General features: G+C 41.4%; 1 pseudogene; it reads left to right on the forward strand.

Annotated features, from left to right (window-relative positions):
* Positions 1 to 19,329: 19,329 nt before the first annotated feature.
* Positions 19,330 to 22,138, forward strand: LOC146314000 (uncharacterized; annotated as a pseudogene).
* The last annotated feature ends 6 nt before the right edge of the window (positions 22,139 to 22,144 follow it).

A 22,144-nucleotide genomic window follows, 5' to 3' on the forward strand; every position in this document is an offset into this window, starting at 1 on the left:
AACTGTCACGTTATTTACATTGTAAGGAAATCTGAGCAAAATTTAGGTGTGTTGTCAGACTTGGCTCAGCTGTCCTATTATCTAACAGATACTTAACCTCACTGGTGGATATTTGTGCCTCTCTGAATGAACACAATAAAACTTATGTTAAATAGGTTTACAAACACCAACATCTATATTGTGTTCAACCAGTTGCGTGTAAGTAGGTGTATCACCAAATAAACATGGATATCACACTTTGCAGTAAAAAAGAGATGTAACATTTCAAAGCCAAACTAGTGATAATTTCTACTAAGTAATGGGTCAAAAGCACACAGCATTAATATCTGTCAACAGAAAAAAGCACAAGTTCCAATTAGAACATGAGCACAGATAAAATCCCCACAAGCAGGTCAGCTACAGCGAGAGAGAGGATGAAGAAGTTTGTAGGAGTGTGGAGCTGTTTGAAGTAAATGATGGAGGTTATTACAAGAAGGTTCCCACATATTATAAGAAATGATTAAGAGAAAACAAATATACAAAATAAATACTTGATTGTGTTAATTTTTTTGTAAACAGGTCTGATGATGCTTTTTATTTAAAAATCCCCTGTGTTGACATTGTCAAGTTCCGTGCATAAATGATTGTTAATGTGAAGTAAGAATTGCATTAACATGCCTTACATAAAGAAAATTCACAGCTTCTAGTTTTCTGTAGAGAGAGATTTTCAGTTAATTTTATTGCTCTGTGTGTTTCACACTGTGCCTGCTTGGTTTGTGCATCTCTACTGATGGGAGCTCTTGGTCTGTGTCACTGAGCAGTATATTGGATTAGTTCTCGGCGCCTTACTGGAATTTTTAGGTTCCGGAACATTATTTCCATAACGTGCCTGGAATGTTATTTCCTTAACGTTCCCTGACCAATGACGTTCACAGAAATTTCCCTGACTGTTGTGCCCATAACTTCCTATAACGTTATTTCTGTAATGTTCCCAGGATATTATGCCCGTAACTTTCCAAGAACCTTATTCTGTAACCTTTGCCTGCAGCATTCCCATAATGTTATTTCCATTACGTTCCCTGAACGTTATTTCCTCAACATTTGCAATATGCTATGCCCGTAACTTTCCCTGAATGTTATTTCTGTAATGTTCCTTGAACATCATTTCCGCAATGTTATTTATGCATCATTCTCGGAACATTATTTCTGTAACGTTTCCTGAATGTCATTTCCGAATGTTCAAGGAAAGTTATTTGTTCAACATTCCCGGAATGTTACTTATGCAATGTTCCCAGAATGTTAGTTCCTGGAACGTTGTGTCTGTAACATTCCCAGAATGCTGAATAGAACAAAGTTAGAACAAAATGTTTTTTCTGTCTAACAAAAAAATGTTCTTTGTTTGGACATATTCCATGTTAATATATTCATAAAACTGAATCTTTTGTGGGTGATAAAAAATCAGGGAATTTTGTCAAAAATACTGGCACTGGCTGGCAACTTTATTTTAAAGAAAACACTGGGGGAAAAAGTGTGCTCATTTGTTTTGGCTTCAGGTGGAAACAGAAAAGAAAAATAATGAAGTTTAATGTTTATCAGTGATATTAAATACAGCAGCAGGACTCCAAGGTTCTTCATTTGTTGTAACATCTCTAGTAGTTGAAAAATTCCACAATGACCACAGTATTGTGAAGATTATGATGAAGAAGAATAACTTTTAGTTTCCACAGCACAAAAATAGCTAAAGCAAAGAATGGTGGATTACTTTTGTCTCTTCTCAGATAACAAATTTATGGATGTGCACTTTAACATCCTTTACAGTAGAATCACTTTTTTGTGCAAGTTAATAAGTTTTCATTCTGTCTCTGCTTTAACACTTCTGAAGATGCTGTAAATCCAAGACTAAACAGAGAGAATATCAACTTTTATGTCCCATGATGATCATGGCCTTTTATATTGTCCACACTGCGGTGTGTGTCTTGACAACATGACGAGGGGACACTCAGCTTTTTATTTGTGAAACAGTTTCGCAGTGATTCAGACTGCAGGAGTTTTTAAATGTGAGAACTGTGTACCAGTTTATGAATTCTCAATTATCAGTCTTCAGTCTGACTTTTACATCTCTGCCGTGGTTTAATCAGTGACCAATCAATGCACCAACATTACAACATAATTGTTGAATGATGACATTTTAATGCAATGGAAAATTCTTTGAGGCCAAGTTTCCATCAATTAGAATTTCATCTCAAGACCTCAGTTCAGGCAGGGCTGAATTATCTTTATAGGGGTTCCTAGGCAAAAATGAGCTCCAAGTTCATACTGACACCACACATTTACCCATTCTCTGTACATCATTTTTGTATTAGTTAGTTATCAGTATGTGGCAACTTGATTAAGCACACATTAATTCAGGTCGATGTGATTCGTAAGTACAAGAAGAACCTAAATAACGAGGGCTCTACTAGATGGGGCATCAAGTGCCTTTAGTTACGGTTAAATGAAATGCAATGAACTATTATAATAATTAATAATTAAATATCTGTCTTTGTCTCTAATTGCAAATGATTATTTATTGCTTGCAAAGTGGAATCTCCATGTACATCTGGGGAAGAAGCACGAGACTGAAGAGAAATTAGTTACACTGCAGCTTACATATTTGAATATTTGAATATCACTGTTAAAGACAGAGGTATGTTTAGCAACAAGTTCATAGCACAGGCTACAGCACAGCTGGTCTCCAGCCTCCCTGGGGTTCTCAGAACATGACCCAGGCAGCATGCATACATCTTGCCAATGTTGGCAACAGTTCATGCATTCAGCTCCTAACATCTGACCACGTGTCTGACAAGCATGGGCCTGTAGCACTTACATGGTTAGCCAGAGGGCAGGTTTATGTGCTCTATTTCAAAGTTGTGGGTCGGTAAGTTCACTTTAAGCAAATATACATAAAAATACCTTTTTTTGTAAATATGACAACATAAGTCGAGGTTTAGCAGCATAAGTTGCTAAGCCCCGACCGGGTGTGCTAGCACAGGTGAAGAGCCCAGATGCTGACTCCTTGCTTATCACACAGACATAGTCACAGACCCGACCAGGAAACATATCAGCTCAGTTAATTTCACTTTTGCTAGGTAGCCATAAGTCTTTCCAGCACATGAACAATCTCCATCTGGGCAAGAAATCAGTGTTGAATTCAGGAAAGGGTCAGGTAATGTTAGTTAGCATTAGCTGTTAGTAGCTGATGGGCTTCGGTGTTTTCACAGCTGCAGAGCTAACTTAAGAGTTAACTTGCAGCTAATGAAGGGAAGCTCTGGGTCTGCTCTATTAGTAAACACTGCCCGGAGTAAGAATTTCTCATAGTCCGGTACTTGTTATTTGCTATTGTTGGTGTGTTTGCACCGAAAGCGAAGTTAATATCCACCTTAACCTTAACCACCCTAAGTTTAGTGCAGCGTCTCTGGAAAATGCAAGAGACTCCAGTTATTTCTGTCATGTCCCTCCTGTCTATACCTCCCCTCCCCATCTCTGTATGTCTGTCTCTTCACAAAGTAATGTACATCGGATCTGAACAGAATTGTGACTTGTGGTGTATATTCGACAAAAAGCTCCACTCTGCTTCTGCCTCTCCTGTAGAGCTGGCTGGAGATCAGCAGCTATCTGTTGTCAAGGCAGGGCTTTAGTGGTTCATATTTTCAACTTATGCTTTCTGCTGGTACAGTGTTGCCTGTGACACTGTATTAAGCATGGGCTACTTGGAGGTCTTGCTGTGGTGCTTTTTAGCACTTTTAATAGCTAAAGAGCATAGGGCTAATACTATTAGCTATAGGTCTCTTATCAACCACGGTGGCTCTGTAAGGCCAGAAACAGTGACATTTTCCTGCCTTGGTGTGTATTTTTGTACATTTATTTGTGAAGTATGGGTATAGCATTATATAGTATAAGTTAATTGAACAATCTGGGCTCATGTGTTTTGTCGTTCCCTTGCAGGCTCATAAGTCTCCCAACAATCCAGACCGTGCTGTTTGCGTGCGTCTCCCAACTGGCCACCTGTATATTTTTATCTGTTCTGTCTCTGTCCTGTTTATCTTCTCTGTGTAGGAGCTCTTTTGGCTATGCGGCCCGAAATAAATTAATGATCATTAATTTGATTTGAATCATTCGTGTCTCTTTATTTTATTCACACACAAAATTAGGAAGCTATTTTGATGGTCAGGCATATTGTTTTTTTATTGTCATTTTGCCATATTCCAATCACATTTTAAGTAAATACATGTTAATTTCAACCATAGGTAGTAAGATATTTGCTAATTAAAAAATCGGACCTAAATAAATAAGAGAGGCCGCACTGTGCAGCTTTGATTCATCATCCAAACATCGCCTGGAGGGCAATTTTTTTTTTTTTTTTTGTTATCAACCGTTTTATTGATATAGAGTGAAAAACATATAAACATGCAAATACGAATACAAACATTTTAACCCAACTCCCACCCCTGGCGGCTATCCCATCTGATACAATTAGCTACATAGAATGAAACTGAGAAGAAAATAATAAAATAAAATGAAAAAAGAAATAAATTAGATGACTAAATAAATACGTAAATAGAAAATAAATTGATTATAAATAAAAATGTAGGGAATAAGAAAAATAAGACTTTCTTATTATCTTTCTTTGCACTCTTTTCTCCCTTCCCTTCCTACCTCCCCTCTTTTAACAACATGGTAGAATTACATAACAGTAGTCAAGAATGAACTATGAATCCAAAAGCTCTTTTACTTTATTGGTAAAAGAGATCCAGGCACTGACAGTTGATTGTTTAGCATTATGCATTTTTGCCACTGGAAACTCCAAATATGCAATGTCCAACAGAGAATGTAGCCAGTGATTCCGTGACAGAGAGTGAGGAGGCTGTCAACGAAGGGCTAACATTTTTTTTGCCGCTGTCAGACCAACTAAAAGTCCATGTATACGATGGGACGCTAGACCCAAAGAGGAAGTATCATCAGTTTTCTAGGTGTTAAGTACATCCTATGCAAAAATTTGAAGTGTATCAGTTTATGGTTTGGATTTTTCGATGAACCATCCAAATTATTCCAAACTGTTGACCAGCAAATGTCATCTACAGAGCAACCAAGATCCCTACTCCAGACATGTTTGATTGCCAGAGGTTTGCAGACAGAATTTAAAAGTAAATATAACCTTGATACTAAGCCTCTAGTGTGACCCTCCATGTCAAGAAGCGAATGGAGTGGATGACTTGTTAAAGGTTTACCCCAAGGAACCCCATAAGTTTTCATTGCTAACCTGAGGCGGAGGTAGAAGAAAAATGAATTTCTGGGGACATTATACATAGAACATAAAACATCAAATGATCTCATTCCTTTAGCATCCCATACATCTGACAAAATAACAACACCTTTTGTAGACCATTGTGAGAACTGAAAGGGGATTCCTCCTGTAATAAGATTGAAATTATTAAATATGGGGCTGTGCGCGTGCCATTTTAAAGAAGATTGAGTGTATTTTTCTACACCATGTTGATAATAAAAAGGACATAATTGGACCGAGCTGGCGCTTAGCAAGTTTAGGAGGCACAGCAGAGTAAACAAGGTCCTGTAGCCAATGGGGGTGGGCAAGGTTCTCCTCTATTGCTCTCCGTGAGACCTTAGCATTGGGGTCAAGCCATGTTGACACAGGACGGAGCACATACGACCAAAAATACAATTTAAAATTTGGGACAGTCAAGCCACCCTCTTCTTTCCTTCTTTGTAAAGTGGAAAACCTAATACGTGGTTGTTTACCACCCCACATAAACTTAGAAATTATTTTGGTCAGTTTGTCCCAATAGCCAATTGGAGGAGGAAGAGGTATCATATTGGAAAAGAAATTCATTCTTGGGAGAATATCCATTTTAATTATGGAAATTCGAGCTGACAAAGAATTAGGCAATTTCATCTATCTGACCAAATCCTCCTCAACTCGTTTCAGGATGTTTTGAAAGTTCTTAGTGGAAACAGATTGTAAAGAAGGATGGATATCAATACCCAGATATTTGAAAGATTTAACAACAGGAATGTGAGAAGGAAGTGCAGATGAGTTAAGGGCCGAGTTAAGGGGCATTAGTTGGGACTTGGACCAATTGATTTTATATCCGGAGAAAGAGCTGAATTGGGCAAAAACATCCAGAATTTGAGGGATTGAGAAGGGGGCATTATTAACATACAGTAATATATCGTCTGCAAATAAAGACAGATAGTGTTGTGTATTGCAAAAAGTAATGGGTTCAATAAGGGGATGTTGTCTGATACTTTGGGCTAGAGGTTCTAAAGAAAGAGAAAACAAAAGAGGGTAGAGTGGACAGCCCTGGCAGGAACCTCTAGAGATGGAGACTGGGGTAGATAATATATTGTTGGCCGTCACCATGGCTGATGGGTTTTTGTAGAGTACCTTCACCAAGTTGATAAGGCCCTGACCAAAGCCGAATTTACCGAGGACCTCCCATAAGTATTGCCACTCGAGCCAATCAAAGGCTTTTTCTGCATCAAGTGACAACACAGCACAGGGTGTTTTTATATCCTTCGAAAAGTGTATTACATGAAGTAGCCTGCGAATGTTGTCTCCTGCTAGACGGGACTTAATAAAACCAGTTTCATCATAGTGCACAAGCTTGGTCATATGTAGCTCAATCCTAGAGGCCAAGATTTTGGCATACGCCTTTAATTCAGCACACAGAATGCTTAAAGGCCTATAACTACTGCATAGAGTGGGGTCTTTATTCGGTTTAGGTAAGACAGCAAGGAGAGCCATATTGACATCCCCAGGAAAGGAGCCCTTTTCTACAGATGCTAAAATCATATTTAACATATACTGTTCAAGTTCCTCCCAGAAGGTTGAGTAAAACTCAGGTGGAATACCATCCCACCTTGGAGATTTTCCTCTCTTCATACCAAAGATGGCCACTTTGAGTTCATTTAGTGTAATAGGAGACCCCAAATGGTCTGCTTCCTCCTGTGATAATGAAGGGAGATTTAGGTGTCTCATAAAGTCCTGACTCTTTCCGGTGTGCCCAGTAACTTCGGCTAGAGAAAAACCCTCTAAATTCTGTATTAATATCTTCAGGGCTTGTTAGAAGGCCACCTGCAGAATTAATTGATGTGATGTTTGAAAATTTTTCATTTTGCCTTAACCTTAAAGCAAGAAGATGGCTAGGTCTAGGGCCATTGAAATAATAGTTCCCCCTTGTCCTCAACATTAAAAATTCTGCTCTCTGTCTCAACAGCGAGTTCAGTTCAGAACGTACTACATTAATGGTTAGTTTTAGGCTGTCACTAAATGTTGCTTGTTATTTTTGCTCCAATTCAGTCAATTTTGCCTCCAGTTCATTTATTTTAGCCAATCTGACCTTACTCTGATGAGATGAGAAAGATATTGCAGTGTTCCTTATAAAGCCTTTCAAAGCACCCCAGAACATGCAAGGATCATCAACAGAGCCCACATTTAATGACACGAATTCACGTAACTCACTCCTGAAGAACTCACAGAATTTTCTGTTGCTTAACAATGAAACATTGAGACGCCATCGGGCAGCTTTTTTAGGTGTATCCCTCAGGGTAATTTTGGATAACATAATAATATGGTCAGAAAGAGAGGTCGGTAATATTATTGCACTGTGAATTTCTGATATCAGTGAGGCAGAGACGAATACATAATCAATACGAGAATAAGTCTGATGTCTATGCGAGTAGAAACTATATTGTTTCACTGAAGGGTTAATAGCTCGAAATGTATCGGTAAGGCTAAGGTCTGTGATGAGTTCATTCAGGGTGGCAGAAGAAGGACTTTGAGACTGCTGACTTGGACAGCTTGAGCGATCAAGGACAGAGTTAACAGTGGCATTCATATCCGCACCCAGTACAAGTGAGAAATCCTGCATATTGGATAAAAGGACTGTTAAGTGTGTAAAAAAAGTCAGAGTCAAAATCATTAGGTGCATAAACAGATACAAATGCCACCTTTTTTCCAGCAATATTTGTTTTGATATAGGAGACACGACCATCCCCACCCCCATAGCTCTCCAAGATGGTTAGTGACAAAGAACGCCTTAACACCACCAATGAGCCTCTGGTTTTAGATGTAAAAGAGCTAGAGGCAGCCACATAATAGTTTCTGTTACTAAAGCGGGAAACATCATTGCTTCTCAAGTGAGATTCTTGTATAAATGCTACATCCACTTGATGTCTGTGTAGAAGGTCTAAACAAGCAGTACGCTTGATTGGATTGTTGAGTCCGTTTGTATTAAAAGTAGCAATCTGTAAAGAAGTTATGATGGAAATAACATTGGTAGTTGTAAGAGAGAATAAACCATGTCAGAATCTCAGCAAAATAATGAATGCAGATAACACCTTGAATGACAAAACCCAGGTGGACAGACAATGCCATGCTACAAGAATCAAAAAAGAAAGATGAGTAAAAAACAAAAATAAATAACTTCTCAGGATGTTTTCCAGGCCATAAAATAAACAAACTCACCCCCCTGCTGCCATACAACAACATGAACTTTAACTCCCTCTGAGTTACAAATAGCAACACAGAATATAAAAAAAACATGACCACCACTGGTGGTATAACTTGTCAGCAAATGAAACCCCCTACTATTAGACACCTGGCACTGAGAAAGCTGGCTAAGCCCCGTCAACAATGCCCATCTCCCTAGTACAAAATAATCTATCCAACCTGATAGCAGAAATACAGTCAATTAAGAAGAATCATCATAGCAACTTAAATAAACGAGTGCAACGATGTAGGTTAAAATAACTGATCCTCTTAATATGAAAACCATAGAAGAAATTAAACCCACATAGACCAAAAAGGTAAAATGCAAAAAATGAGTGATTCCGCTATAAGTTCTTAAATATCTAACTAATCATGTGTATGTAGATGTGAATGTAGAATCCAGTCGCGGTCAGAAAAGCGAAGCATGTTACAGACGAGCGTCCTGGATGAGGAGGATGGGTTGCCACATTGGGGTCCAATGTGGTGAGCTCTCATAATTTCAATATTCTGGTCACTTAAAGAAGGGAACCACTTGGACAGGGATGCGGCTATGTACTGGCAGGCGTTGGACTCTTCTGCGCCTTCGGGTAACCCTCAGATTCGTGTGTTATTGCGGCGACTCCGATCCTCCAAATCACTGAGTTTGGTTTCCAGCTCCGTTATCTTACACCTGTTGTCGTTGCTGGTCTTCTCTGTGCTGTCCATACGCTTGGAAAGACTTATAGTGTCAGAGCGCAGTTTAGACACATCCTTTGTACAGGTGGAGATGTCGTGGCGCAGCTTGTCAAGTGTGTCGTTCAGTTCAGAGAACTTGTCTTCCATGAATTGCCGCTGCTCGGACATAGCTAACTTGATCGTGCTAGCTACTGTTGGACTCGTGCTCATTCTAGTCCATTAAAATCATCATATGTGTGAGCGAGTTCTGCGTGTTGGTTAATGAAGCAATAGGAGAAGATATCCGGTTTCGATCAGTATTTATTCCAGCAATCAAAGTTCAGTATACAGAGCTCTGGGTCGAGATCTTCTATTCCCGGACAGCAACAGAGTATTTGTCAGTTCACGAAGTCTGACTGCCTATTCTATCCTGACCCAGTTGTTTTATACTATACAGAGTCAAACTAGAGAATGTAGGTAGATCTCTCTTCCAATTGGCTGTTGGCCCGCTGGTGGAGTGTGTTGATTGGTTACTTCCTCTCAGCAACAGGGTGCACGTGCCTCGCTCAGCTGTGTTGGCGCCCTGTTTCGAGGAAGTCAAGTTGGAAACATATGCAGAAACAGCTCCTGTCTGATATCCTCTCACCTACGTCTGACCCCTAAATGATAGACATATTTTTCTCGTGTGGTTTTAACACAGTTCCTATTTTTACCTGTTAAAGCAGTACATTTTGTGCTTACATCCTGTCGTTCTACTTGGTGTACGTGACTTTCTGCAAATTGCCTGCAACTACTACACTTTGTCCTACTTAGCATGATTATTCTTAATGCAACATTGTAGATATTGAATAGCACACTCATAACTGTCTAAAAACTGTAATCAATGTATAAAACCTGTAGAAAAAGAAATATTAAAGGAACATATATTCACACTACTTTATCCTCCGTACCACTGTTTGGGTCGGCTGAGCTTTCACTCAAATTGGTGTCGGTTAGCTTGGAGGCCCGGAATTGTTTGCTCCTCTGCGACTGCATTTTCAAAAGCTCGTGTTTATCTTCCATTTCTAAGCAAGGTTCTAGAAAAAGTTGTTTTCCACCAGATTAATAACTTTCTTAACGAACACAATATTTTAGAGGAATTTCAATCAGGTTTCAGAACTAACCATAGTACAGAAACTGCCCTTACAAAGTTAGTCAGTGACCTGAGACTTAGTGCCAAATGCCGGCATGGTCTCAATCCTAGTTCTCCTCGATCTAAGTGCTGCATTTGACACAGTTGACCAGGAAATTCTCATAAACCGCCTTGAGCACTATGTTGGACTCTCTAATTTGGTCTTAAACTGGCTCTGAACATACATTACAGGAAGAAAATTTTTCGTTTGTCTTGGAAACCATTCGTCAGGGAGTTATGACATAACTTCTGGTGTTGCACAGGGAAGCTGCCTTGCCCCTCTGCTGTTCTCCCTATACATGCTTCCTCTTGGTAATATCAGGGAATACAATGTTAATTTCCATAACTACGCTGATGACACACAACTGTATATATCCGTAGAGCCAAATGACATAGATGCTGTACGCTCCCTCACTACCTGCCTCTCAGCAATAAATAACTGGATGAGCAATAATTTTCTAAAATTAAATGAGGACAAGACAGAAATTCTATTAGTCGGCCCCTTATCAAAAAGGAAGGACTTGCTGCAAAAAACTGGCCATTTGTCCTCCTGGGTAAAACCAGAAGCAACGAGTCTGGGGGTTATCTTAGACTCTGAACTAAGTTTCACCCCCCACATAAATAAACTGACCAAGGTGGCATTTTTCCACCTCAGAAACATTGCCAAGGTACGGCCATTCCTGAGTCAGCAAGATGCTGAAAAACTAATCCATGCTTTTGTGTCAAGCAGATTGGACTATTGCAATGCACTGTTTACAGGTCTTCCAAAAAAGTCCATTGACAGGCTACAACTAATTCAAAATTCGGCTGCTAGATTACTGACCAAAACAAAGAAGAGAGAACATATCACTGCAGTTCTAGCCACATTGCACTGGCTTCCTGTGTCTGCCAGAATTGACTTTAAAGTGTCCCTGCTTGTCTACAAAGCTCTCAATGGCCTAGTACCATCCTACATTAGAGACTCTCTGCTGTTCTATGTTCCATCAAGACCTCTCAGGTCCTCCACTGCTGGTCTTTTAGACACCCAAAACTATAACAAAAAGAAAATTGGAGATGCAGCTTTTTTCAGCTATGCTCCCAAACTGTGGAACAGCCTACCCAAACACATCAGAGAGGCAGGCTCTGTTGAGATGTTCAAACGGCAGTTAAAGACACATCTTTTCAACCGAGCCTTCACAGTAGTTTGAAAGTAGTAGAAAGGCTAAGTTAGTTCCTCTCTTTTTTTTTTTCTTTTTTTAATTAATTAATTTTATTTTATTTTTACTCCATGCCCAGGCTTTTTCTAAATTGTCATTTTATACTATCTTTAGTATCATCATTATTATGTGTATGTTGTATGTATGTGTAACCCACTAGTTACTTCAGAGTTTTGACCAGAGACTAGGTTTGTGGAGGAGGGCTTAAAGAGGAATTGACAGACACAATAACTAAATGGAGCCACAAAGTATGTTGGAAGCAGTCAACTATATTAACAGTATGAAAAAATTAAAATAAAATAAAATAAACTTCAGTGCAATGGCATCTGATCACTCAGTGGTTCACAATTTTCTTTTTCAGTACAAAACCAAATAAAAGTGTCCCGTTGGAACAGTAACGTTCCTTTAATTGTTTCTTGAATGTTCCTTTATTGTTCCTTGAATGTTCCTTTAATTGTCTTGTCGTTGTTAGTCAGCGCGCTTTGTGTGTATGTCAAGTCAAGGGAAAGTTCAAAGAGTAAGGGGTCACGCGTCAAGTGTGTGTGTGGTGGGCCTACCACAGACACTATCAGTTAAAGTGAAGAAGGGGTTGGATGTCCTCTTCTGGCTCAGGTGCTGATTCCCTACTCCGTTGAGCAAGGAAAATTTTTCACTGGCTCGCCATCTCCCTCAACCAGGAGAATCCAGATCCACCTCTCAAGGTTTCTATAGGGTCTCAAAAACCTAGCCTGTATAAAGACAGGGCTATCACTACACAGAATCATCAAACTTCTCTTATGGCCATATTCAATACATAAATCTCAACACACTACTGAAACACAATAGCGATTAAATGAATTATCTTTTTAACTGTACAGTTTTTCCCTTTTTTTTTTTTATCTTAAGGTGAGTATTTTCACACATTTTTAATCATTTTTAATCAACATGAATTATTTTAGCTATTTAACCATGAGTTATGGTCATTTTAGCTAATTTTCCCACATGAAATATGGTTCATTTTAATCCCTTTTTTCAACCATTTCACGCATTGAATTCACAGCATTGGATTATGAACTGAAATTTAGCAAAATGCACCTTTAACACACATCAGAATATCAATTCAGGGTGTCAGAGTTTCTGCCTCTGTGATATATGAACATGTTTAGCAGCATTTAACAAAACACACACCCTAACAGTGCATCTCAAAGTGAATACACAGGAAAATACATAGCACACCTCGTTTGTTTCATCAGATTATCAGAGCAAAATATGTAGTTTTAACTCTTAAAACACGCAGTAAACAGTAGCGGCGGGTCACGTTCATGTGTCAACAAGTTTCCTACCCTCTCACGTGCTGAATCACGATGTGGCTACTACACTTAGCATGTGCTAGCACTAGTTAGTTCGAGCGACTCACCAAACCATCTATATAATGCAACAAATAAGATTTGAGAGTGTGCAAAATTAATTACTGACAGAATAATAACTAAAGAGGATTAATTAAATAAAAAATAATATTTTAAGGGGAACAACAATAGTAACTGTTTTCTACTGGGTTACATATGCATTGTATATTTGTGTATGTGTGTATATATATATATATATATGCACGTATATTCTTTTTAATCTTTAAATTGTGCTATTCTTGCTTAATTTTTATTGCATGTATATATATATTTGTACTTTTTACCTCTATTCTTCATAGTCTCTATTATGTGAAGCACTTTGAGCTGCATGCTTTGTATGAAAGGTGCTATATAAATAAAGCTTATTATCATTATTATTATTATTATTAAAGTGCGGAAGAAGTTTAATTGACTGTTTAATTAGATGAATTGGGGAGGACGGGGCGAGAGTGACAGAGCTAAGCAGCCACCTTGCTTACAGGTCATGTGTCTCTGCCTGGAGGGCATGTTTGAGCAAATGCTGATGTCTCTGCGACATATTCCCAATTAAAAAACGCTCTCCATGAGACGTCTCGCTGATGTGACTTTATTCATTGTGCTGATGTCTGCAAGACCTGTGTGTGCTATTTTTATACTGAAAGTTTGAAACATAAAGGAGGAGGACGTCCCCTCCTGCCAGTAACAAAATCAGTGTGGCTACAGTGTTTCTTACTCTGGAAGCTTCAGTCTGTCCCCAGCTCTTTCCCCCAAAACTTTTAATTGTAATTTCACTTCATTATTGTGCTTTAAGAGGAGCAGACAGGATTATCCAACAAAACTTCAATTAATCACATGGTAGACGTAAAGACTTTGAGCAGTGATAAATTGCTCAAAACTACATACCCCTTTAAGCGGACTTCTATTCTGATCATTTTAAAAAACCAACAAACAAAACAAAAAAGGAATACATATTGTGTTACATATTGTCAAAATGAGTCCAATTTCAGGTCAAAACAGATGAATAATAATAATAACTTTATTTATGTTATTATTATTACCTTTCATACATCAAAAAAAACAAAAAAAAACAAAAATTATAATAATATATTAAATCAGAGTGAACAATTAAACAATCAAAATAATTATAAGCAGCAGTGTGGCATTAAAAAGACAGAGAATCACAAAGAAAGAGAAAAAAATAGACAAATAAAAAATAAAATAAATTGATAATAAAGATCTAATAAATAGGTAGACAAATGCAGATAGTAAAAACGACAGACCAGGGTAGAAATGTATTACATGAACTAAAAGCTTGCCTGAACAAGTCGGTTTTCATTTGAGTTTTAAAAGTGTCAACAGAGCTCACATGTCAGGGGTAACTGGGCAGAGTGTTCCATAGTCTGTTTTTCTTCAACTTCCTTCAGCTTTCCTACATGACTGCTTTAATACATGAATATCTCTATAAAAAGGTCTCATGACAACAGGGAGGATATTTGTTAATACAACTATAGTTTTTCAAAAAATGTCATCATGATGGAGGTGAGTGCTGTAGTGGAAAAGTTATCATGTGACATATAATTCTGCATTGAGTACAACAATCTCCTATTCTAACCTCTAATCTGTCTCTATCTGACACCCGGCGCAAAGCCATTTTGCTGCCGGCACAAGTGGTTTTATTATCTTACACCAGTGCAAGTGCTATTTTTATCATGTCTGCAAGATATCAAGTGTTCTTGGGCTGGGTCTGTGTGGCTGTGAGCGTCTAAACATGAAGGCAAAAAGAAGGCGTAGCCCGGCACGTTTGCTATCTTGTGCTCGGTGCATTGGAGTAAAAAATAATTGTGCTGTAGACCAGCCAAAACCTGGTTGAAAAACAAAGTCTGTGGTCTTTCAGCACAAGATAGCACCCGACGGGTTTGGCTGATACACACACGTCTTCACAATCACAAAACACCTTCATTTATGGTCACTCTCTTCCTCACACGGGAGTGTGGATTAGTAAAGTGTTATTTGAACATGTTTTCTATCAGCAATAAAATGTAAATATTGAAGTTAAAAGTGTTTGTGTGTGTCTCATGCTTGGTTGAGGCACACATACGTCTCCACAATCACAGAACACTTTACATTAATGTTAAATAACCATGCGCGTGTCTTTAAGGATAAACTCACTAATAAGGAAAAATAAATAATTTTTTGATTACAAAGCCTAATAAATATAAAAGTAAAGTGCACACGGGACAGGATCACAGCTGTCAGATTGTCTTTATCAGATGAGTCAGCATGATAGCTGGAGCAGCTGTAGTGTTTGTATCTGCATGTTTATTGTGATCCAGAAAACAAGGATTAATCAATTATGATCTATAACATAAAACATACAAGACACTATATTTGACCACACCAGTCTGGCCTGACCTGGAGAGAAAAAGTTGTGTGCTTCTATCAGTGCTGTTTGGATACAGCTGTGCATAATTTTGCTCACTTCAAACTTGAGAAACTCATTTCTGATTGTTTCATAGCGGGTCAGAGGAGTGAGGATGGGAGAGGAGATGAGGATTAGGTGGGAAAGGAAAAAAAGGAAGAGGACAGACAGTCGTGTATCTGCTCCTCCACCTGGCTCAGGTGGGCCAGTGGAGCTGGGCAGCTTTGCGGCTAGATTGAATGGGTTCGTCTCCCTGTCCATCTGTGTCCCCCACAATAGTTTATCTTGTGCTTATGTATCACATTAATCTATGTTAATTTGTGCTGAATAAAGTTTCACATACTAATTATACTTGTTTTGCCCAGGGCCCTCATTTGCAAAACAACTGGAGAGCATAGGACAGTTAATAAAAAATATTAACAAAACAATACTTATCAGATGAAATGAGTGAACATTAAGAGACCCACAATTCATCTTTCTCTGAAGTTCTTTTACAATCAGAATTATCCTCTACTGTCCCTCCTTACTGGGGGAAAAAAACAGTATCAATCACTTGATTTCCATTGTGAATGAGAAAATAGACGGAGGGCCACACGACAGCCAACTGAGGGCCAGACTTGTCCTGCTAGCTGCAAGTTGAATATCACTGTCCTACAAGGATAATTCAGTCCTGCCTGAACTGACACATAAAAGGTTTTGAGTTTAATGTAGTTTTTGATGACAACTTTCTGTTTCACATAATTTTCCATTACAGTAAAATGTAATCATTTAACAATTATGTTGTAAAATTTGATGTCAGATATTAGGATCCTGTGATTATTTACAATCACAAGCATTGAGATTATTGCATGTATTGTTTACTATGTACTGCTATCTGTTTACTGAGTTGTACATACAGATACTTTATGCATAGTACAGTGGTAAATTCTATATGAGCTGCAGTAAAAAAAGATGTAAATCTTCAGAGCCAAACTAGTGATGATTACCAGCAAGTCATGAGTCAAGAGAGCTTAGAATGAGTAAAATCACCTAGAAATATTTTCCCAGATAGTATCATTCTGAAAGCTGATCGAAACCAGCTGTAAAAGAAACCATAGATGAAAGGATTGAGCACTGAATTGAACCATCCAAGCCACCTGAATGCAGAAAACACAGGAGATGGTATTATATTAGAAATGAAAACATGTAAGGTCCAACAAATAAAGTACGGAGTCCAACAGATCAGAAAAACTCCCACCACAATAGCCAGAGTTTTAGTCGCCTTTCTCTCCATCTTACTTTCAGACTTTGTGCTCTGACAGGTTGTGTTCTGGATGCTGCGTGCCTGTCTCTGTGCCACTGCCAAAATTTTTAGGTAGAAGCCACACATTATGATAGCTGGGATGTAAAAAGAAAAACCTTCTGGAAAAACTGGAAAGAATAAGCTAAATCCAGATAAAATCCAGCTCACCAGGATCATGATCACACTAACATAGATATTTATTTTAGTTCTGTACTTCAGAGGCTGACACACAGCATAATATCTGTCAACAGAAATAAAGCACAAGTTCCAAACGGAAGATCCACACAGATATTGATCCATATCGCCTAGGGCCGAACAAGAGCTAATTACAATCCATATTAAGCTATATGGCAAAATTAAAACCCCAACAAGAAGGTCAGCTACAGCGAGAGACAGGATGAAGACGTTTGTAGGAGTGTGGAGCTGTTTGAAGTAAATAATGGAGATTATTACAAGAATGTTGCCACATATCATAAGAAATGATAAAGAGCCAATAAATATATATAAGAAAGAAGTTTCAGTGGTTGTGATTCCTTCTGGCTGAAACGCAAAACAGAGAGATTTCTCCACAGAAACATCATCAGACCCATTGACAAAAATGTGAGATACCATGCATAAATGATCATTAATAGTGAAGTAACATTTGCAGCATTATACCTGAAATCAATAAAATTAATAATTTCTTGTTTCCTGCAGAGAGAGATTTTAAGTTGCCTTAAGTGTTCTGTGTGTTTCACATCATGCTGATTTAGTTTGTGTATCTGTACTGATGGGAGCTCTTAGTCTGTGTAACTGAGCAGTATATTGGATCATAGTTGTTATTCTGGGCTTATTAGCATATCATGGTCAAGGGACACCACTGCCGCTTTCCAGTAATCCAGTTTTTCACACGTGATACATAATTTCTTCCCACTGACTTGTGTGGAGAGATCAATACTCAGGTGACCTTCATCGTCACAGTTTGTGTAGGTTTATGCAACAAAACTCACGGTGTGGGTTAAAGTATGTATGTTATACAATTGGGAAATACATTTAACAAGCCACAATCCATTTTCCAGTTTCCTCGAATCAGTTACATTAAAGTTAACACCTTCTTTTCCCAGTTGCACTGTTGAATCACCCACTTCCTCCAGAAAAGAGGTGCTATATCTTTTTCTCTAACTGGCATCTACTTCAAGTTAAATGCTTTATCCCATGGAGGTGCAGCCAAAACAAAAGCATTACAAATCAGGGCTTTAACATTCTGAGAATTTCTGGGGACCACATACATTTAGCCTTAGCCTTCAACAGATCTGTGAGAGGAGCAACATCAGTAGGAAAAAAAATCTACAAAAACACTGGTAATACCCCTTTAGTCCCAAAAAACACATGAGAACCTTTTTAGTTGGAGGCAGGGCATATTCATCATAGCCTGAAGTTTAGCACAGGGCACACAGAGAAAGAAAGGAAACCAACACATCATCACAATAGCCAGAGTTTTGGTGGCCTTTCTCTCCATCTTACTTTCAGACTTTGTGCTCTGACAGGTTGTGTTCTGGATGCTGCGTGCCTGTCTCTGTGCCACTGTGACACACAAAAGATGTGGTCACATTTTGTGAATGTTATTACCTACCATATGGGTCAATAGTTTTTGTATAATTACCCCAGCACTTGCTGATAATTTTTTTTTTAAGTCTTAAAAGACCTTTATTCAGTCTTCATGGACTTTCCTTTTGGGGCAATAACTAAAAGTGTCAGTAGATGGCAGAAGGGCATTGGACAGTTGTCTGAAACTCCTGTTCTATTTCATATTCGGTCAACACGCCACTGTATGGGTCACTCTCTCCGAGGGTGAGCTGTTTCAGGAGACAGTATAGTAAATTAACACCTTAACACATTACAATCCACAGGCACGAAACTAACTAAAACACAACTCTGAGCTTACACACAGCCCCCTAGAAATACATTCAAATATCCTTATAATTAATTTTCATGTAGTTCTCATGCTTAAACATGACACTAACCTGATAAAAAAAAAAAAAAAGGTTGAAATGAGCAGACAGCACACTGTTGCTGCACTGACCTCTCATAGCAGAACGACGGGAGAGCCAACAACAGTACAAAACGGATGGTTACGGATGTAACCGTGGTTCTATGAATGAAGGTCAACACACCACCGTATGGGTCACTCTCTCCGAGGGTGAGCTGTTTCAGGAGACAGTATAGCAAATTAACACCTCCGCCCCTGGGTGCAATCAGAGCCTATTAATACAGGTGCGCGATCACCTACCCAGTCTCTTTTTTCCTCCTGGAGCGGCGTGATTGTATTGGTTTCAGATTAAGACGTAATTCTGTGAATTTTCCGATATGCTAATGCGCTGCGGGGAGCTTCTTTTCCCGTGAGGGAGAACGCTACCTCCCATGGCTGACTGTGATTGTGCTGAGAGGAGCCGCTGCGGCCGGGAGGTCGTGCGCTACCTGAGGCTTTATTCCACACCTGGGCTGTCATCGCACTCAGTCCGAGAGACAGCCTTGGCTTGCCAGGCTATGTCGCAGGACGGTGATGGTGAGGTTTTCCCCTCTCCAGCAATCACCTCGGCGCAGGCTGGTCAGCGGAGACAGAGCGGGGGCGTGATCGCTCGCTCACTGAGATGCTCTGTGTAGCTGACATGTTACTGCGGGGAACCAGTACACATGCTCAGGCCTTTGGTCAGTCAATGGCCTCCATGGTCCAGGCATGCCGCCAAGTGTGGCTGGCTCAATCCAATCTGTCCGACCAGGACTGCATTGCTTTGCTGGCGGCCCCAGTGCCAGGGGGGAGGTCTTTGGTCCACCCTGTGAGGCGGCCTTGGAACAGTCCCGTAGGGCGAGGGAGCTGACACGCTCTGTGAGGGATGTGCTAGCCTCACGCTTGCACTGGAGTCATGGGTCCCTGGCCAGCTCTTCGGCCTACCGGGCACCGCAGTCCACCCGTGGGCTCCCAGTCAGGGGCAATCAGGCTCTCCAGCGTTCCTTTCACCATGACCATGGTGGAACCGCTCATCTTGGGGGCCCCAGACCTCCGCCGGCTAGTGGCTGACCCCTTGGGTGCTGAGTACACTGGAGTCAGGGTACAGACTCCAGTTCAGAACCAGACCACCACACTTTTCCGGGATCGTTCCCACCCTCCTAAGCAACATGGCAGGTTGTCAGTCTCTTGCGACAGAGGTCTTGGCCCTTCTGAAGAAGGGGGCAATAACACCCATCCTCAGCAGCAAGACGCACCAAGGGTTTTAGTCAACATACTTCTTGGTTCCCAAGAAGGACGGCGGCCTCTGGCCTATCTTAAACCTGAAGAGGTTCAATGGCTTCCTGAGGTGCCTGCCTTTCCGTATGCTTTGTCTGTCATGCCTTCTGTCATCTATAAGGCAGTGAGACTGGTTCATTACGGTGAATCTCCGTGATGCATACCTCCACATTCCCATACAGGAAGTACCTCTGTTTTTTCTTTCAAGGCAACGCATACGAGTACACAGTCCTCCCGTTCGGCCTGTCCTTGTCTCCTCGCACCTTCACAAAGTGCATGGAGGTGGCTCTGGCCCCTCTCCGTCGCCAGGGAATTCGCATCCTGAATTACCTGGACGACTGGCTGATTTGCTCCCCGACAAAGCAACAAGCCCAGCTCGACATCTTGGTGGTGCTGAACCACCTCAAGGACCTGGGGTTGGCCTTGAACAGGGAGAAGAGTTGCCTGGTTCCATCAAGGAGGGTGGAGTATCTTGGTTTGGTTCTGGATTCAACCTCGATGAGAGCTGTCCTGACCCCAGAGAGGACAGTGGTGTTGATGGACAGCTTGTCACAGTTGAGTGTAGCAAAGCGCGTATCAGTGGAGCATGGCCGGGGGCTGTTGGGCCTCATGGCACCAACATCCCAGGTGGTGCCCCTGGTGTTGCTTCACATGAGGCCACTGCAGTGTTGGCTTGCCAGGCACAAGGTGAGCCCCCACGAGGATGGCCGGAGGGCTATCCCAGTGTCTTCCATCTGCCTTCCCGCAATTGCATGGTGGACCACAGCCCTAGGCCTCAGGGGAGGAGTTCCACTGGGCCCAGTGTGCTCACGGGTGACCATAACAACAGACGCCTCAGAGGCTGGCTGGGGTGCCCTATGGGAGAACCACCTGGCCCGTGGCCAGTGGAGCCCCTTTTGGAGAGGGGCTCATATCAACTTGCTCGAACTGGAAGTGGTGTATCGAGCTTTGGTGTATGTTTTGTGATTCAAGGGAGGCATGTGTTGGTTCGGACCGTCAATTCAACCGTGGTCGCTTATATCAACCACCAGGGGGTTCTGCTGTCTTGGTCTCTGCACGACATGGCTCACAAACTCCTCCTCTGGGCTCATGCTCAGGGTGTGTCCCTGAAAACCATCCACTTGCCAGGGAAAGTGAACATGGCAGCAGAACTCCTGTCCAGGGGCAGCCCCGTGCCAGGCGAGTGGCGGCTTCACCCGCAGATTGTGGGGGCCATTTGGTCCCGATTCGGGGAGGCCCAGGTAGACCTGTTTGCCTCACAGGAGACCACCCATTGCCCGCTGTGGTACTCCATAGCGGGTCCAGTGGGAACGCTGGGAGTAGACGGTCTTGCAATTCAGTGGCCAGCAGGCCTGTTGTATGCATTTCCTCCCTTTCCCCTCATACCAGCCGTTCTGGCCAAGGTGGGGATAATGGGGGCCAGGGTCCTGCTGGTGGCCCCGGATTGGCCACATCAGCCATAGATGGCAACTTTGCAGAGGCTGCTGGCGGGAACCCCATGGTGCCTCCCAGTCAGGCCGGACATGCTGTCGCAGGCTCGGGGACAGCTCTGGCACCCGAATCCGGGTGTTTTCAGGCTGCATGTTTGGCCCTTAGATGGGAGCCGCCCACCAGTTTAAGCCCTGCTGTTATGGCTACCCTGCAGGCAGCCAGAGCTCCCTCTACCAGGGTAATGTATGCTGGCAGGTGGAAGAGGTTTTGCTAGTGGTGTGAAGGGAGGGGCTGGAACCCAGTCTCCCGCGGGACACAGGGTGTCCTCTTGTTTTTGCAGTCTCTGCTGGATGAAGGGCTGGCGGAATCCACCTGGAGGGGCTATGTGGCGACCATATCTGACCGCCACGTCCCCGTTGAGGGTCGGACGGTGGGCTCACAGCCCCTTATTGGTCAGTTCTTAAAGGGGGCTAGGCGTATCCGGCCACCCAGATCCCACATGGTCCCATCGTGGGATTTGCAGCTGGTGTTGCAGGCTCTTTCAGGGCCTCCCTTTGAGCCTTTGGCCAGTGTGGGGTTGGAGCTTCTCTCCCTCAAAGCAGCTTTTCTCCTAACCATGACCTCAGCAAAGCAGGTCTCTGAACTGCATGCCCTGTCTGTGCATCCGTCATGTTTGCGGTTGGGGGAAGACGGTTCAGCCATCTCTCTCCTGCCAAATCCGGCCTTCTTACCCAAAGTGCTCCCTCGATCCTTTGTGTTAAGGCCCTTGGTTCTCGAGCCCTTCATTCTCCACCTCATGATTCTGCAGAGGCGGCTCGGTTGCACCTGATCTGTC

Source organism: Lutjanus erythropterus, chromosome 15 (assembly GCF_056507025.1).
Source record: "Lutjanus erythropterus isolate fLutEry1 chromosome 15, fLutEry1.hap2, whole genome shotgun sequence".
Lineage (NCBI taxonomy): Eukaryota > Metazoa > Chordata > Actinopteri > Lutjaniformes > Lutjanidae > Lutjanus > Lutjanus erythropterus.